The sequence below is a fragment of the Petromyzon marinus genome, chromosome 64 (genome assembly GCF_048934315.1).
Source record: "Petromyzon marinus isolate PM22_M1 ecotype Great Lakes invasive population chromosome 64, UKy_Petmar_22M1.pri1.0, whole genome shotgun sequence".
Taxonomy (NCBI): domain Eukaryota; kingdom Metazoa; phylum Chordata; class Hyperoartia; order Petromyzontiformes; family Petromyzontidae; genus Petromyzon; species Petromyzon marinus.
In genome coordinates, this window is record NC_133730.1 from 8,021,665 (window position 1) to 8,041,261 (window position 19,597).

At 48.9% G+C, this 19,597-nt stretch overlaps 1 protein-coding gene across 1 annotated transcript in view; it reads right to left on the reverse strand.

The window, feature by feature from the left end:
• LOC142906450 (P2Y purinoceptor 1-like) overlaps positions 1-17,368 on the reverse strand; it is an 86,999-nt gene extending 69,631 nt beyond the window's left edge. Inside the window, exon 1 of the mRNA XM_076054207.1 lies at positions 16,888-17,368. The gene's annotated coding sequence lies outside the window, so the exon portion shown is untranslated. The remainder of the gene's footprint in view (positions 1-16,887) is intronic.
• Positions 17,369-19,597: the final 2,229 nt, after the last annotated feature.

Sequence of the window (19,597 nt, forward strand, 5' to 3'; positions counted from 1 at the left end):
GGAGATCATACAAACTCCACTCACTCACTCTGTAGAACAGGGGGAGATCATACAAACTCCACTCACTCACTCTGTAGAACAGGGGGAGATCATACAAACTCCACTCGCTCTGCAGAATAGGGGGAGATCATACAAACTCCACTCACTCTGTAGAACAGGGGGAGATCATACAAACTCCACTCACTCACTCTGTAGAACAAGGGGAGATCATACAAACTCCACTCCCTCTGAAGAACAGGGGGAGATCATACGAACTCCACTCACTCTGTAGAAAAGGGGGAGATCATACAAACTCCACTCACTCTGTAGAACAGGGGGAGATCATACAAACTGTATTCACTCTCACTCTGTAGAACAGGGGGAGATCATACAAACTCCACTCACTCTCACTCTGGAGAACAGGGGGAGATCATACAAACTCCACTCACTCACTCTGTAGAACAGGGGGAGATCATACAAACTCCACTCACTCTCACTCTGTAGAACAGGGGGAGATCACACAAACTCCACTCACTCACTCTATAGAACAGGGGGAGATCATACAAACTCCACTCACTCACTCTGTAGAACAGGGGGAGATCATACAAACTCCACTCACTCACTCTGTAGAACAGGGGGAGAGCATACAAACTCCACTCACTCACTCTGTAGAACAGGGGGAGATCATACAAACTCCACTCACTCACTCACTTTGTAGAAAAGGGGGAGATCATACAAACTCCACTCACTCACTCTGTAGAACAAGGGGAGATCATACAAACTCCACTCCCTCTGAAGAACAGGGGGAGATCATACGAACTCCACTCACTCTGTAGAAAAGGGGGAGATCATACAAACTCCACTCACTCTGTAGAACAGGGGGACATCATACAAACTGTATTCACTCTCACTCTGGAGAACAGGGGGAGATCATACAAACTCCACTCACTCACTCTGTAGAACAGGGGGAGATCATACAAACTCCACTCACTCTCACTCTGTAGAACAGGGGGAGATCACACAAACTCCACTCACTCACTCTATAGAACAGGGGGAGATCATACAAACTCCACTCACTCTGTAGAAAAGGGGGAGATCATATAAACTCCACTCACTCACTCTGTAGAACAGGGGGAGATCATACAAACTCCACTCACTCCCTCTGTAGAGCAGGGGGAGATCATACAAACTCCACTCACTCACTCTGTAGAACAGGGGGAGATCATACAAACTCCACTCACTCTCACTGTAGAACAGGGGGAGATCATACAAACTCCACTCACTCACTCACTTTGTAGAAAAGGGGGAGATCATACAAACTCCACTCACTCACTCTGTAGAACAAGGGGAGATCATACAAACTCCACTCCCTCTGAAGAACAGGGGGAGATCATACGAACTCCACTCACTCTGTAGAAAAGGGGGAGATCATACAAACTCCACTCACTCTGTAGAACAGGGGGAGATCATACAAACTGTATTCACTCTCACTCTGTAGAACAGGGGGAGATCATACAAACTCCACTCACTCTCACTCTGGAGAACAGGGGGAGATCATACAAACTCCACTCACTCTGCAGAACAGAGGGAGATCATACAAACCCCACTCACTCTGTAGAACAGGGGGAGATCACACAAACTCCACTCACTCGCTCTGTAGAACAGGGGGAGATCATAAAAACTCACCTCACTCTGTAGAACAGGGGGAGATCATACAAACTCCACTCACTCTGCAGAATAGGGGGAGATCATACAAACTCCACTCACTCTGTAGAACAGGGGGAGATCATACAAACTCCACTCACTCACTCTGTAGAACTGGAGGAGATCATACAAACTCCACTCACTCACTCTGTAGAACAGGGGGAGATCATACAAACTCCACTCACTCACTCTGTAGAACAGGGGGAGATCATACAAACTCCACTCACTCACTCTGTAGAACAGGGGGAGATCATACAAACTCCACTCACTCACTCACTTTGTAGAAAAGGGGGAGATCATACAAACTCCACTCACTCACTCTGTAGAACAAGGGGAGATCATACAAACTCCACTCCCTCTGAAGAACAGGGGGAGATCATACGAACTCCACTCACTCTGTAGAAAAGGGGGAGATCATACAAACTCCACTCACTCTGTAGAACAGGGGGAGATCATACAAACTGTATTCACTCTCACTCTGTAGAACAGGGGGAGATCATACAAACTCCACTCACTCTCACTCTGGAGAACAGGGGGAGATCATACAAACTCCACTCACTCACTCTGTAGAACAGGGGGAGATCATACAAACTCCACTCACTCTCACTCTGTAGAACAGGGGGAGATCACACAAACTCCACTCACTCACTCTATAGAACAGGGGGAGATCATACAAACTCCACTCACTCACTCTGTAGAACAGGGGGAGATCATACAAACTCCACTCACTCACTCTGTAGAACAGGGGGAGAGCATACAAACTCCACTCACTCACTCTGTAGAACAGGGGGAGATCATACAAACTCCACTCACTCACTCACTTTGTAGAAAAGGGGGAGATCATACAAACTCCACTCACTCACTCTGTAGAACAAGGGGAGATCATACAAACTCCACTCCCTCTGAAGAACAGGGGGAGATCATACGAACTCCACTCACTCTGTAGAAAAAGCGGAGATCATACAAACTCCACTCACTCTGTAGAACAGGGGGACATCATACAAACTGTATTCACTCTCACTCTGGAGAACAGGGGGAGATCATACAAACTCCACTCACTCACTCTGTAGAACAGGGGGAGATCATACAAACTCCACTCACTCTCACTCTGTAGAACAGGGGGAGATCACACAAACTCCACTCACTCACTCTATAGAACAGGGGGAGATCATACAAACTCCACTCACTCTGTAGAAAAGGGGGAGATCATATAAACTCCACTCACTCACTCTGTAGAACAGGGGGAGATCATACAAACTCCACTCACTCCCTCTGTAGAGCAGGGGGAGATCATACAAACTCCACTCACTCACTCTGTAGAACAGGGGGAGATCATACAAACTCCACTCACTCTCACTGTAGAACAGGGGGAGATCATACAAACTCCACTCACTCACTCACTCTGTATAACAGGGGGAGATCATACAAGCTCCATTCATTCACACTGTAGAACAGGGGGAGATCATACAAACTCCACTCACTCACTCTGTAGAATAGGGGGAGATCACACAAACTCTACTCACTCACTCTGTAGAGCAGGGGGAGATCATACAAACTCCATTCACTCACGCTGTAGAACAGGGGGAGAGATCATACAAACTCCACTCACTCTGCAGAACAGAGGGAGATCATACAAACCCCACTCACTCTGTAGAACAGGGGGAGATCACACAAACTCCACTCACTCGCTCTGTAGAACAGGGGGAGATCATAAAAACTCACCTCACTCTGTAGAACAGGGGGAGATCATACAAACTCCACTCACTCTGCAGAATAGGGGGAGATCATACAAACTCCACTCACTCTGTAGAACAGGGGGAGATCATACAAACTCCACTCACTCACTCTGTAGAACTGGAGGAGATCATACAAACTCCACTCACTCACTCTGTAGAACAGGGGGAGATCATACAAACTCCACTCAGTCACTCTGTAGAACAGGGGGAGATCATACAAACTCCACTCACTCACTCTGTAGAACAGGGGGAGATCATACAAACTCCACTCACTCACTCACTTTGTAGAAAAGGGGGAGATCATACAAACTCCACTCACTCACTCTGTAGAACAAGGGGAGATCATACAAACTCCACTCCCTCTGAAGAACAGGGGGAGATCATACGAACTCCACTCACTCTGTAGAAAAGGGGGAGATCATACAAACTCCACTCACTCTGTAGAACAGGGGGAGATCATACAAACTGTATTCACTCTCACTCTGTAGAACAGGGGGAGATCATACAAACTCCACTCACTCTCACTCTGGAGAACAGGGGGAGATCATACAAACTCCACTCACTCTGCAGAACAGAGGGAGATCATACAAACCCCACTCACTCTGTAGAACAGGGGGAGATCACACAAACTCCACTCACTCGCTCTGTAGAACAGGGGGAGATCATAAAAACTCACCTCACTCTGTAGAACAGGGGGAGATCATACAAACTCCACTCACTCTGCAGAACATGGGGAGATCATACAAACTCCACTCACCCACTCTGTAGAACAGGGGGAGATCATACAAACTCCACTCACTCACTCTGTAGAACAGGGTGAGATCATACAAACTCCACTCACTCACTCTGTAGAACAGGGGGAGATCATACAAACTCCACTCACTCACTCTGTAGAACTGGAGGAGATCATACAAACTCCACTCACTCACTCTGTAGAACAGGGGGAGATCATACAAACTCCACTCACTCACTCTGTAGAACAGGGTGAGATCATACAAACTCCACTCACTCACTCTGTAGAACAGGGGGAGATCATACAAACTCCACTCACTCACTCACTTTGTAGAAAAGGGGGAGATCATACAAACTCCACTCACTCACTCTGTAGAACAAGGGGAGATCATACAAACTCCACTCCCTCTGAAGAACAGGGGGAGATCATACGAACTCCACTCACTCTGTAGAAAAGGGGGAGATCATACAAACTCCACTCACTCTGTAGAACAGGGGGAGATCATACAAACTGTATTCACTCTCACTCTGTAGAACAGGGGGAGATCATACAAACTCCACTCACTCTCACTCTGGAGAACAGGGGGAGATCATACAAACTCCACTCACTCACTCTGTAGAACAGGGGGAGATCATACAAACTCCACTCACTCTCACTCTGTAGAACAGGGGGAGATCACACAAACTCCACTCACTCACTCTATAGAACAGGGGGAGATCATACAAACTCCACTCACTCTGTAGAAAAGGGGGAGATCATATAAACTCCACTCACTCACTCTGTAGAACAGGGGGAGATCATACAAACTCCACTCACTCCCTCTGTAGAGCAGGGGGAGATCATACAAACTCCACTCACTCACTCTGTAGAACAGGGGAAGATCATACAAACTCCACTCACTCTCACTGTAGAACAGGGGGAGAGCATACAAACTCCACTCACTCACTCACTCTGTATAACAGGGGGAGATCATACAAGCTCCATTCATTCACACTGTAGAACAGGGGGAGATCATACAAACTCCACTCACTCACTCTGTAGAATAGAGGGAGATCACACAAACTCTACTCACTCACTCTGTAGAGCAGGGGGAGATCATACAAACTCCATTCACTCACTCTGTAGAACAGGGGGAGATCATACAAACTCCACTCACTCACTCTGTAGAACAGGGGGAGATCACACAAACTCCACTCACTCTGCAGAACAGGGGGAGATCATACAAACTCCACTCACTCTAGAACAGGGGGAGATCACAAAAACTCCACTCACTCGCTCTGTAGAACAGGGGGAGATCATAAAAACTCAACTCACTCTGTAGAACAGCGGGAGATCATACAAACACCACTCACTCACTCACTCTGTAGAACAGGGGGAGATCATACAAACTTCACTCACTCTGTAGAACAGAGGGAGATCATACAAACTCCACTCACTCACTCTGTAGAATAGGGGGAGATCACACAAACTCCACTCACTCACTTTGTAGAGCAGGGAGAGATCATACAAACGCAACTCACTTGCTCTGTAGAACAGGGGGAGATCATACAAACTCCACTCACTCACTCAGTGGAATAGGGGGAGATCACGCAAACTCCACTCACTCCCCCGTGAGAGCAGGGGGAGATCATACAAACTCCACTCACTCTGTAGAATATTGGGGGAGATCATACAAACTCCACTCAGTCTCACTGTAGAACAGGGAAAGATCATACAAACTCCACTCACTCACTCTGTATAACAGGGGGAGATCATACAAGCTCCATTCACTCACTCTGTAGAACAGGGGGAGATCATACAAACTCCACTCACTCACTCTGTAGAGTAGGGGGAGATCATACAAACTCTACTCACTCACTCTGTAGAGCAGGGGGAGATCACACAAACTCCACTCACTCTTCAGAACAGGGGGAGATCATACAAACTCCACTCACTCTGTAGAACAGGGGGAGATCACACAAACTCCACTCACTCACTCTGTAGAACAGGGGGAGATCATACAAGCTCCACTCACTCACTCTGTAGAATAGGGGGAGATCACAAAAAACTCCACTCACTCCCTCTGTAGAGCAGGGGGAGATCATACAACTCAACTCACTCTGTAGAACATTGGGGGAGATCATACAAACTCCACTCACTCTCACTGTAGAACAGGGGGAGATCATCAAACTCCACTCACTCACTCACTCTGTATAACAGGGGGAGATCATACAAGCTCCATTCACTCACACTGTAGAACAGGGGGAGATCATACAAACTCCACTCACTCACTCTGTAGAATAGGGGGAGATCACACAAACTCTACTCACTCACTCTGTAGAGCAGGGGGAGATCATACAAACTCCACTCACTCACTCTGTAGAACAGGGGGAGATCATACATACTCCACTCACTCACTCTGTAGAACAGGGGGAGATCATACAAACTCCACTCACTCTGCAGAACAGGGGGAGATCATACAAACTCCACTCACTCTGCAGAACAGGGGGAGATCACAAAAACTCCACTCACTCGCTCTGTTGAACAGGGGGAGATCATAAAAACTCAACTTACTCTGTAGAACAGGGGGAGATCATACAAACTCCACTCACTCACTCACTCTGTAGAACAGGGGGAGATCATACAAACTCCACTCACTCACTCTGTAGAATAGGGGGAGATTACACAAACTCCACTCACTCACTCTGCAGAGCAGGGAGAGATCATACAAACTCCACTCACTCTGTAGAACAAGGGGACATCATACAAACTCCACTCACTCACTCTGTAGAACAGGGGGAGAGATCATACAAACTCCACTCACTCTGCAGAACAGAGGGAGATCATACAAACTCCACTCACTCACTCACTCTGTATAACAGGGGGAAATCATACAAGCTCCATTCACTCACACTGTAGAACAGGGGGAGATCATACAAACTCCACTCACTCACTCTGTAGAATAGGGTGAGATCACACAAACTCTACTCACTCACTCTGTAGAGCAGGGGGAGATCATACAAACTCCACTCACTCACTCTGTAGAAGAGGGAGAGATCATACAAACTCCACTCACTCACTCTGTAGAACAGGGGGAGATCATACAAACTCCACTCACTCTGCAGAACAGGGGGCGATCATACAAACTCCACTCACTCTGTAGAACAGGGGAGATCACAAAAACTCAACTCACTCTGTAGAACAGGGGAAGATCATACAAACTCCACTCACTCACTCACTCTGTAGAACAGGGGGAGATCATACACACCCTACTCACTCACTCACTCTGTAGAACAGGGGGAGATCATACAAACGCCACTCACTCACTCTGTAGAATAGGGGGAGATCACACGAACTCCACTCACTCACTCTGTAGAGCAGGCAGAGATCATACAAACTCCACTCACTCTGTAGAACAGGGGGAGATCATACAAACTCCACTCACTCACTCTGTAGAACAGGTGGAGATCATACAAACTCCACTCACTCTGCAGAACAGGGGGAGATCATACAAACTCCACTCACTCTGTAGAACAGGGGGAGATCAAACAAACTCCACTCACTCGCTCTGTAGAACAGGGGGAGATCATAAAAACTCACCTCACTCTGTAGAACAGGGGGAGATCATACAAACTCCACTCACTCTGCAGAATAGGGGGAGATCATACAAACTCGACTCACACTGTAGAACAGGGGGAGTTCATGCAAACTCCACTCACTCACTCTGTAGAACAGGGGGAGATCATAGAAACTCCACTCACTCACTCTGTAGAACAGGGGGAGATCATAGAAACTCCACTCACTCACTCTGTAGAACAGGGGGAGATCATACAAACGCCACTCACTCACTCTGTAGAACAGGGGGAGATCATACAAATTCCACTCACTTACTCACTTTGTAGAAAAGGGGGAGATCATACAAACTCCACTCACTCACTCTGTAGAACAAGGGGAGATCATACAAACTCCACTCCCTCTGAAGAACAGGGGGAGATCATACAAACTCCACTCACTCTGTAGAACAGGGGGAGATCATACAAACTCCACTCAATCACTCTGTAGAATAGGGGGAGATCACACAAACTCTACTCACTCACTCTGTAGAGCAGGGGGAGATCATACAAACTCCACTCACTCACTCTGTAGAACAGGGGGAGATCATACAAACTCCACTCACTCTGCAGAACAGGGGGAGATCATACAAACTCCACTCACTCTGTAGAACAGGGGGAGATCACACAAACTCCACTCACTCACTCTGTAGAACAGGGGGAGATCATACAAACTCCACTCACTCACTCACTCTGTAGAATAGGGGGAGATCACAAAAAACTCCACTCACTCCCTCTGTAGAGCAGGGGGAGATCATACAAACTCCACTCACTCTGTAGAACATTGGGGGAGATCATACAAACTCCACTCACTCTCACTGTAGAACAGGGGGAGATCATCAAACTCCACTCACTCACTCACTCTGTATAACAGGGGGAGATCATACAAGCTCCATTCACTCACACTGTAGAACAGGGGGAGATCATACAAACTCCACTCACTCACTCTGTAGAATAGGGGGAGATCACACAAACTCTACTCACTCACTCTGTAGAGCAGGGGGAGATCATACAAACTCCACTCACTCACTCTGTAGAATAGGGGGAGATCACACGAACTCCACTCACTCACTCTGTAGAGCAGGCAGAGATCATACAAACTCCACTCACTCTGTAGAACAGGGGGAGATCATACAAACTCCACTCACTCACTCTGTAGAACAGGTGGAGATCATACAAACTCCACTCACTCTGCAGAACAGGGGGAGATCATACAAACTCCACTCCCTCTGAAGAACAGGGGGAGATCAAACAAACTCCACTCACTCGCTCTGTAGAACAGGGGGAGATCATAAAAACTCACCTCACTCTGTAGAACAGGGGGAGATCATACAAACTCCACTCACTCTGCAGAATAGGGGGAGATCATACAAACTCGACTCACACTGTAGAACAGGGGGAGTTCATGCAAACTCCACTCACTCACTCTGTAGAACAGGGGGAGATCATAGAAACTCCACTCACTCACTCTGTAGAACAGGGGGAGATCATAGAAACTCCACTCACTCACTCTGTAGAACAGGGGGAGATCATACAAACGCCACTCACTCACTCTGTAGAACAGGGGGAGATCATACAAACTCCACTCACTTACTCACTTTGTAGAAAAGGGGGAGATCATACAAACTCCACTCACTCACTCTGTAGAACAAGGGGAGATCATACAAACTCCACTCCCTCTGAAGAACAGGGGGAGATCATACAAACTCCACTCACTCTGTAGAACAGGGGGAGATCATACAAACTCCACTCAATCACTCTGTAGAATAGGGGGAGATCACACAAACTCTACTCACTCACTCTGTAGAGCAGGGGGAGATCATACAAACTCCACTCACTCACTCTGTAGAACAGGGGGAGATCATACAAACTCCACTTACTCTGCAGAACAGGGGGAGATCATACAAACTCCACTCACTCTGTAGAACAGGGGGAGATCACACAAACTCCACTCACTCACTCTGTAGAACAGGGGGAGATCATACAAACTCCACCCACTCACTCACTCTGTAGAATAGGGGGAGATCACAAAAAACTCCACTCACTCCCTCTGTAGAGCAGGGGGAGATCATACAAACTCCACTCACTCTGTAGAACATTGGGGGAGATCATACAAACTCCACTCACTCTCACTGTAGAACAGGGGGAGATCATCAAACTCCACTCACTCACTCACTCTGTATAACAGGGGGAGATCATACAAGCTCCATTCACTCACACTGTAGAACAGGGGGAGATCATACAAACTCCACTCACTCACTCTGTAGAATAGGGGGAGATCACACAAACTCTACTCACTCACTCTGTAGAGCAGGGGGAGATCATACAAACTCCACTCACTCACTCTGTAGAACAGGGGGAGATCATACAAACTCCACTCACTCACTCTGTAGAACAGGGGGAGATCATACAAACTCCACTCACTCTGCAGAACAGGGGGAGATCATACAAACTCCACTCACTCTGCAGAACAGCGGGAGATCACAAAAACTCCACGCACTCGCTCTGTAGAACAGGGAGAGATCATACAAACTCCACTCACTCACTCACTCTGCAGAACAGGGGGAGATCATACAAACTTCACTCACTCTGTAGAACAGGGGGAGATCACACAAACTCCACTCACTCACTCTGTAGAACAGGGGGAGATCATAGAAACTCCACTCACTCACTCTGTAGAACAGGGGGAGATCATACAAACGCCACTCACTCACTCTGTAGAACAGGGGGAGATCATACAAACTCCACTCACTTACTCACTTTGTAGAAAAGGGGGAGATCATACAAACTCCACTCACTCACTCTGTAGAACAAGGGGAGATCATACAAACTCCACTCCCTCTGAAGAACAGGGGGAGATCATACAAACTCCACTCACTCTGTAGAACAGGGGGAGATCATACAAACTCCACTCAATCACTCTGTAGAATAGGGGGAGATCACACAAACTCTACTCACTCACTCTGTAGAGCAGGGGGAGATCATACAAACTCCACTCACTCACTCTGTAGAACAGGGGGAGATCATACAAACTCCACTCACTCTGCAGAACAGGGGGAGATCATACAAACTCCACTCACTCTGTAGAACAGGGGGAGATCACACAAACTCCACTCACTCACTCTGTAGAACAGGGGGAGATCATACAAACTCCACTCACTCACTCACTCTGTAGAATAGGGGGAGATCACAAAAAACTCCACTCACTCCCTCTGTAGAGCAGGGGGAGATCATACAAACTCCACTCACTCTGTAGAACATTGGGGGAGATCATACAAACTCCACTCACTCTCACTGTAGAACAGGGGGAGATCATCAAACTCCACTCACTCACTCACTCTGTATAACAGGGGGAGATCATACAAGCTCCATTCACTCACTCTGTAGAGCAGGGGGAGATCATACAAACTCCACTCACTCACTCTGTAGAATAGGGGGAGATCACACGAACTCCACTCACTCACTCTGTAGAGCAGGCAGAGATCATACAAACTCCACTCACTCTGTAGAACAGGGGGAGATCATACAAACTCCACTCACTCACTCTGTAGAACAGGTGGAGATCATACAAACTCCACTCACTCTGCAGAACAGGGGGAGATCATACAAACTCCACTCACTCTGTAGAACAGGGGGAGATCAAACAAACTCCACTCACTCGCTCTGTAGAACAGGGGGAGATCATAAAAACTCACCTCACTCTGTAGAACAGGGGGAGATCATACAAACTCCACTCACTCTGTAGAACAGGGGGAGATCAAACAAACTCCACTCACTCGCTCTGTAGAACAGGGGGAGATCATAAAAACTCACCTCACACTGTAGAACAGGGGGAGTTCATGCAAACTCCACTCACTCACTCTGTAGAACAGGGGGAGATCATAGAAACTCCACTCACTCACTCTGTAGAACAGGGGGAGATCATAGAAACTCCACTCACTCACTCTGTAGAACAGGGGGAGATCATACAAACGCCACTCACTCACTCTGTAGAACAGGGGGAGATCATACAAACTCCACTCACTTACTCACTTTGTAGAAAAGGGGGAGATCATACAAACTCCACTCACTCACTCTGTAGAACAAGGGGAGATCATACAAACTCCACTCCCTCTGAAGAACAGGGGGAGATCATACAAACTCCACTCACTCTGTAGAACAGGGGGAGATCATACAAACTCCACTCAATCACTCTGTAGAATAGGGGGAGATCACACAAACTCTACTCACTCACTCTGTAGAGCAGGGGGAGATCATACAAACTCCACTCACTCACTCTGTAGAACAGGGGGAGATCATACAAACTCCACTCACTCTGCAGAACAGGGGGAGATCATACAAACTCCACTCACTCTGTAGAACAGGGGGAGATCACACAAACTCCACTCACTCACTCTGTAGAACAGGGGGAGATCATACAAACTCCACCCACTCACTCACTCTGTAGAATAGGGGGAGATCACAAAAAACTCCACTCACTCCCTCTGTAGAGCAGGGGGAGATCATACAAACTCCACTCACTCTGTAGAACATTGGGGGAGATCATACAAACTCCACTCACTCTCACTGTAGAACAGGGGGAGATCATCAAACTCCACTCACTCACTCACTCTGTATAACAGGGGGAGATCATACAAGCTCCATTCACTCACACTGTAGAACAGGTGGAGATCATACAAACTCCACTCACTCTGCAGAACAGGGGGAGATCATACAAACTCCACTCACTCTGTAGAACAGGGGGAGATCAAACAAACTCCACTCACTCGCTCTGTAGAACAGGGGGAGATCATAAAAACTCACCTCACTCTGTAGAACAGGGGGAGATCATACAAACTCCACTCACTCTGTAGAACAGGGGGAGATCAAACAAACTCCACTCACTCGCTCTGTAGAACAGGGGGAGATCATAAAAACTCACCTCACACTGTAGAACAGGGGGAGTTCATGCAAACTCCACTCACTCACTCTGTAGAACAGGGGGAGATCATAGAAACTCCACTCACTCACTCTGTAGAACAGGGGGAGATCATAGAAACTCCACTCACTCACTCTGTAGAACAGGGGGAGATCATACAAACGCCACTCACTCACTCTGTAGAACAGGGGGAGATCATTCAAACTCCACTCACTTACTCACTTTGTAGAAAAGGGGGAGATCATACAAACTCCACTCACTCACTCTGTAGAACAAGGGGAGATCATACAAACTCCACTCCCTCTGAAGAACAGGGGGAGATCATACAAACTCCACTCACTCTGTAGAACAGGGGGAGATCATACAAACTCCACTCAATCACTCTGTAGAATAGGGGGAGATCACACAAACTCTACTCACTCACTCTGTAGAGCAGGGGGAGATCATACAAACTCCACTCACTCACTCTGTAGAACAGGGGGAGATCATACAAACTCCACTCACTCTGCAGAACAGGGGGAGATCATACAAACTCCACTCACTCTGTAGAACAGGGGGAGATCACACAAACTCCACTCACTCACTCTGTAGAACAGGGGGAGATCATACAAACTCCACCCACTCACTCACTCTGTAGAATAGGGGGAGATCACAAAAAACTCCACTCACTCCCTCTGTAGAGCAGGGGGAGATCATACAAACTCCACTCACTCTGTAGAACATTGGGGGAGATCATACAAACTCCACTCACTCTCACTGTAGAACAGGGGGAGATCATCAAACTCCACTCACTCACTCACTCTGTATAACAGGGGGAGATCATACAAGCTCCATTCACTCACACTGTAGAACAGGGGGAGATCATACAAACTCCACTCACTCACTCTGTAGAATAGGGGGAGATCACACAAACTCTACTCACTCACTCTGTAGAGCAGGGGGAGATCATACAAACTCCACTCACTCACTCTGTAGAACAGGGGGAGATCATACAAACTCCACTCACTCACTCTGTAGAACAGGGGGAGATCATACAAACTCCACTCACTCTGCAGAACAGGGGGAGATCATACAAACTCCACTCACTCTGCAGAACAGCGGGAGATCACAAAAACTCCACGCACTCGCTCTGTAGAACAGGGAGAGATCATACAAACTCCACTCACTCACTCACTCTGCAGAACAGGGGGAGATCATACAAACTTCACTCACTCTGTAGAACAGGGGGAGATCACACAAACTCCACTCACTCACTCTGTAGAGCAGGGAGAGATCATACAAACTCCACTCACTCTGTAGAACAGGGGGACATCATACAAACTCCACTCACTCTGTAGAACAGGGGGAGATCATACAAACTCCACTCACTCACTCTGCAGAACAGGTTGAGATCATACAAACTCCTCTCACTCACTCTGTAGAGCAGGTGGAGATCACACAAACTCCTCTCACTCACTCTGCAGAACAAGGGGAGATCATACAAACTCCACTCACTCACTCACTCTGTAGAACAGGGGGAGATCACACAAACTCCACTCACTCACTCTGTAGAACAGGGGGAGATCACACAAACTCCACACAGAAAGATGCTCGAGTCGGGAATCGAACCCAGGTCCCTCCTGCTGTGATGAGCAAAGCGTTAACGGACTGCGCTGCAGCCACCACCATGCCGGCCGCATGCAGCCCTTGCTCAATCCACTGCTGGATGAAGGGTCTCAACCACGCCGTGTCGGTTACGCGGAGGCCCGTTGACCGTACTCCACCGCGCTGGTCAGCGTGGTGTCAGCCAAGTTGGGCGATTTGGAAGGCATGGGGATGGATTAGCTCAACCAAAGTGGCTGGCCAGTTGAAAGGGTAAAACCTATTCCTATATCTTGTTACTGACAAAGGAGGTCTCATACTGGATGGAGGCTGTTGGACCTTTGTGCAGCCCCGGGGCTTGGACCCACCAGCACGCTGTTCCGGGAAAAGGAAGCATTCATAATAAAGTTTTTTTTGGGTTAGATCGCGTTATTTATAAATGTGTCGTAACCCTCCACCACCCGACACGGCCAATCAGCAAAAAAAGTGTCACGATGACAAAGGACAAATAATTCACTACTCTAGCCCACCGGTGTGTTGAAGAGTGAATCCGACACGGCCAATCAGCAAAAAAAAGTGTCACGTTGACAAAAAACAAATAATTCACTACTTTAGCCCACCGGTGTGTTGAAGAGTGAATCCAAATGTGTCGTAACCCTCCACCACCCGACACGGCCAATCAGCAAAAAAGTGTCACGTTGACAAAAGACAAATAATTCACTACTTTAGCCCACCGGTGTGTTGAAGAGTGAATCCACAACATTTGGATTCACTCTTCAACACACCGGTGGGCTAAAGCAGTTAATTATTTGTCTTTTGTCAACGTGACCATTTTTTTGCTGATTGGCCGTGTCGGGTGGTGGAGGGTTACGACACATTCATAAATAACGCGATCTAACCCAAACACCTTTATTATGAATAATATTGGTCGCGAAAGCCTACGTGTTAAAAGGAAGCATCCACACAACGTTTTTGGATGCGCGCCGGGTCCAGATAACGAAGGTCCTGGAGTACAATGAACATCTGCTGGACAAGACGTTCCCACTACTGGAGCCGTGCTAGCACTACAAGGCAGAGATGAAAGTGGAACGAACAAGTCGCAATACAGACTCTGGTTATATCTGCATGGCATTAAAGAGCGATGGCTTGCGATCATTGGGCGAAGTCAGCTTCTGCCTCGTGGTCAACTCGTGACCTCCTCCACTCATCCTCGTCGGGTGGCACAGCTCCGCTGTCCAGTGACCTCGCGCACCTAGCCTGGCACATGCAATCGACCCATGGCACCGCCTGGGGTCTGTCCCGTGACCGCCTCCTGCACCTAGCCTGGCACAGCAGTCAACCCGTGGCACCAGCTGGGGTCTGTCCAGTGACCGCCTCCTGCACCTAGCCTGGCACAGCAGTCAACCCGTGGCACCAGCTGGGTCTGTCCCGTGACCTCCTCCTGCACCTAGCCTGGCACAGCAGTCAACCCATTCCACCACCTGGGCCTGTCCCGTGACCTCCTGCACCTAGCCTGGCACAGCAGTCAACCCATGGCACCACCTGGGCCTGTCCCGTGACCTCCTGCTGCACCTAGCCTGGCACAGCAGTCAACCCATGGCGCCACCTGGGGTCTGTCCCGTGACCTCCTGCACCTAGCCTGGCACAGCAGTCAACCCATGGCACCACCACCTGGGTCTGTCCCGCGACCTCCTGCACCTAGCCTGGCACAGCAGTCAACCCATGGCACCACCTGGGGCCTGTCCCGTAGCCTCCTGCACCTAGCCTGGCACAACAGTCAACCCATGGCACCACCACCTGGGCCTGTCCCGTGACCTCCTGCACCTAGCCTGGCACAGCAGTCAACCCATGGCACCACCTGGGGTCTGTCCCGTAGCCTCCTGCTGGAGAGCTTTCGACACTTTCAAGTGGCCTCAAACTGCACCTAGCCTGGCACTGTTGACACGTGACCAGGCATACAATGTATACTGCCTGTACTTCAGTATAAATACTGTATTGAATCCGTCTATGTGTCTGTGTAAGTATCGAGTCTGTCTAAGTATTGAGTGTGCCTGTATAAGTGTACGTGTCTGTCTGTGTGTACGTGTCTGTGTGTGTACGTGTCTATGTGTGCTGTACGTGTCTGTGTGTGTACGTGTCTGTGTGTGTACGTGTCTGTGTGTGTACTTGTCTGTATGTGTGTACGTGTCTATGCGTGTACGTGTCTGTGTGTGTACGTGTCTGTGTGTGTACGTGTCTGTATGTGTACGTGTCTGTGTGTGTACGTGTCTGTGTGTGTACGTGTCTATGTGTGTACGTGTCTGTGTGTTGTACGTGTCGGTGTGTGTACGTGTCTATGTGTGCTGTACGTGTCTGTGTGTACGTGTCTGTGTGTGTACGTGTCTGTGTGTGCACGTGTCTGTGTGTGTACGTGTCTGTATGTGTGCATGTCTATGTGTGTACGTGTCTGTGTGTAAGTGTCTGTGTGTACGTGTCTGTGTGTACGTGTCTGTATGTGTACGTGTCAGTGTGTGTACATATCTATGTGTGCACGTGTCTGTGTGTGCACGTGTCTGTGTGTGCACGTGTCTGTGTGTGTACGTGTCTGTGTGTGCTGTACGTGTCTGTGTGTGCACGTGTCTGCGTGCTATACGTGTCTCTTCTTACCTGTCACTTCCAAAGCATGGCAGATATATCCGTGCACCATTCCCCACTCCGCTGTCTGCCCCCGCTACAATCGCCACGGTCATATCATGAATTCTGATGCCACGAATACGATCACTCAATTACTCTCGCCTACTGTGTTCCACCACCATTCACGACTTACACATCCATCACCACCACCACCCAGTGGCAACTTAAACATTCACCACCGACAACAACAGCAAACGCACGCGCGCGACACGACACTGCCACCACCACCACAACAACAACAAACAGCACGCGCCACGACACCACCACGCACACACTCCGACACGATGGAGATTTGTCATGCGGGGAGGCAGGGAGGCAGGGAGGAGGGTTCAGGGCGAGCCAAGTTCCGCATTTCCAGAAGATGACCGCCGAGTTCCTTGAATAACGCGCGCGTGAGTCACCGTGCGTGAACGTGTAAGACTACGCAGGTGTAGCACTTGCCCCAACAGTCTGTTGAGGCTATACGGGGGATCTTTGTCGTTTGTGTGTATCTGTAGGTGTGTGTCACGGTGTGTATTTGACCTGTGTGTGTCACGGTGTGTATGTGTAACCTGTGTGTCACGGTGTGTATTTATTGTGTGTCACAGTGTGTATGTATTGTGTGTCACAGTGTGTATGTATAATCTGTGTGTGTCACGGTGTGTATGTGTAACCTGTGTGTCACGGTGTGTATTTGACCTGTGTGTCACGGTGTGTATGTATAACCTGTGTGTGTTACGGTGTGTATGTATTGTGTGTCACGGTGTGTATATATAACCTGTGTGTGTCACGGTGTGTATGTATAACCTGTGTGTCACGGTGTGTATTTAATCTGTGTGTGTCACGGTGTGTATGTATTGTGTCACGGTGTGTATGTATAACCTGTGTGTGTCACGGTGTGTATTTGACCTGTGTGTCACGGTGTGTATTTAATCTGTGTGTCACGGTGTGTATTTATTGTGTCACGGTGTGTATTTATAACCTGTGTGTGTCACGGTGTGTATGTATAACCTGTGTGTGTCACGGTGTGTATGTATAACCTGTGTGTGTCACGGTGTGTATTTAATCTGTGTGTGTCACGGTGTGTATGTATTGTGTCACGGTGTGTATGTATTGTGTCACGGTGTGTATGTATAACCTGTGTGTGTCACAGTGTGTATGTATAACCTGTGTGTGTCACGGTGTGTATTTGACCTGTGTGTCACGGTGTGTATTTAATCTGTGTCACGGTGTGTATGTATTGTGTGTCACGGTGTGTATGTATTGTGTGTCACGGTGTGTATATATAACCTGTATGTGTCACGGTGTGTATGTATAACCTGTGTGTGTCAAGGTGTGTATGTATAACCTGATTCGGAGTGAGACCTCTGCTGTTAAACTGACCGGCTCCAGTTTAACAGCAGAGGTCTCACTCCGAATCAGTCGAGCGGCAATATATTTTAATCGGTTGTGTAACGCTGTGTGGAAGCTACCTGGTCTGTCGCTCCGCACTAAGCTTCAGGTCTTCTCGGCCACGGTCATTCCCTCCCTTCTCTACGCTTGCGAAACGTGGACCCCCCTAATGGAACATCTTCGCCGGTTAGAAACATTTAGGCTGGCCTGCCTACGATCCATCCTGGGTTTAACCAGGCTGGATTGTGTGAGGAGCTCCCAAATCCTTGAAAGATCTGGGCAAGGTCCCATCGGGGAGCTCCTCCGGCAGGCAAGGCTGCGTTGGCTGGGTCATGTAGCCCGCATGCCCAGCCACCGCATGCCGAAACAGCTTTTGTTCGGCCGGATCGAGGGGGCTAAACGGGCGCGGCACGGGCTAGAGAAGAGATGGAGTGATGTGGTACAGGAGGACGTGGAGCTGAGTGGACTTGCCGATGACTGGTACCAGCGGTGTCAAGATCGGCCTCTGTGGAGGAGGCTCGTGAAGGACGCTACTGGGCAGTTGGAGGCAGTCGCCCTCCAACAACAACGGAGGGCGGAGGAGCGACGCTCACAACAACGAGCGGAGCGCCGGGTGGCTAAAGCACAGCAGGTTGGCACAGTAGGGGGCACAGGTGGTGCATCAGCCAGTCATCTCAGTCAGTCAACCCGTGGCACCTGGGTCTGCCCCGTGACCTCCTGCCAGCGGGCGTTCGACACTTCACGTGGCCTCAAGGTGCACATGGCCTGGCACAAGCGTCGTGGTGACGTCACCGCCACTTAGTGGCGAATGACGGTTGTTGTTGTATAACCTGTGTGTGTCACGGTGTGTATTTAATGTGTGTGTGTGTCACAGTGTAGCACTTGACCCCAACAGTCTGTTGAGGCTATACGGGAGATCTTTGTCTTTGTGTCACGTGGAGTGTGTGGGTGGGGAGCGGTGGTGTAGCGGTTAGCGCGCTGCGCTGTGAACCCGGCCACCCCGAGTTTGATTTCCGCTCACGTGCCACCAACAGCTTCAAATCTCGTCAGCGGTCCTGGGCCTCCTCTAGGTGGATTCAGTCCCAAATTAGTTACCTGGTGCGGTTTGTAGACATCAGTACTGGAGAGACAAAGGCGGCCGGGGGTGGTGCTGGCCACCCACACCCCCTCGTGTGCCGTGCCGGCCTTCACAGGTGCTACTCCCTAACAGCACTTGCCCCAACAGTCTGTCAAGGCTATACGGGGTGGGAGATCTTTTATCTTTTGTGCTTGTTCATTTGTGGGTTTTTTTTGCATTGTCAGTGCTAGCTTG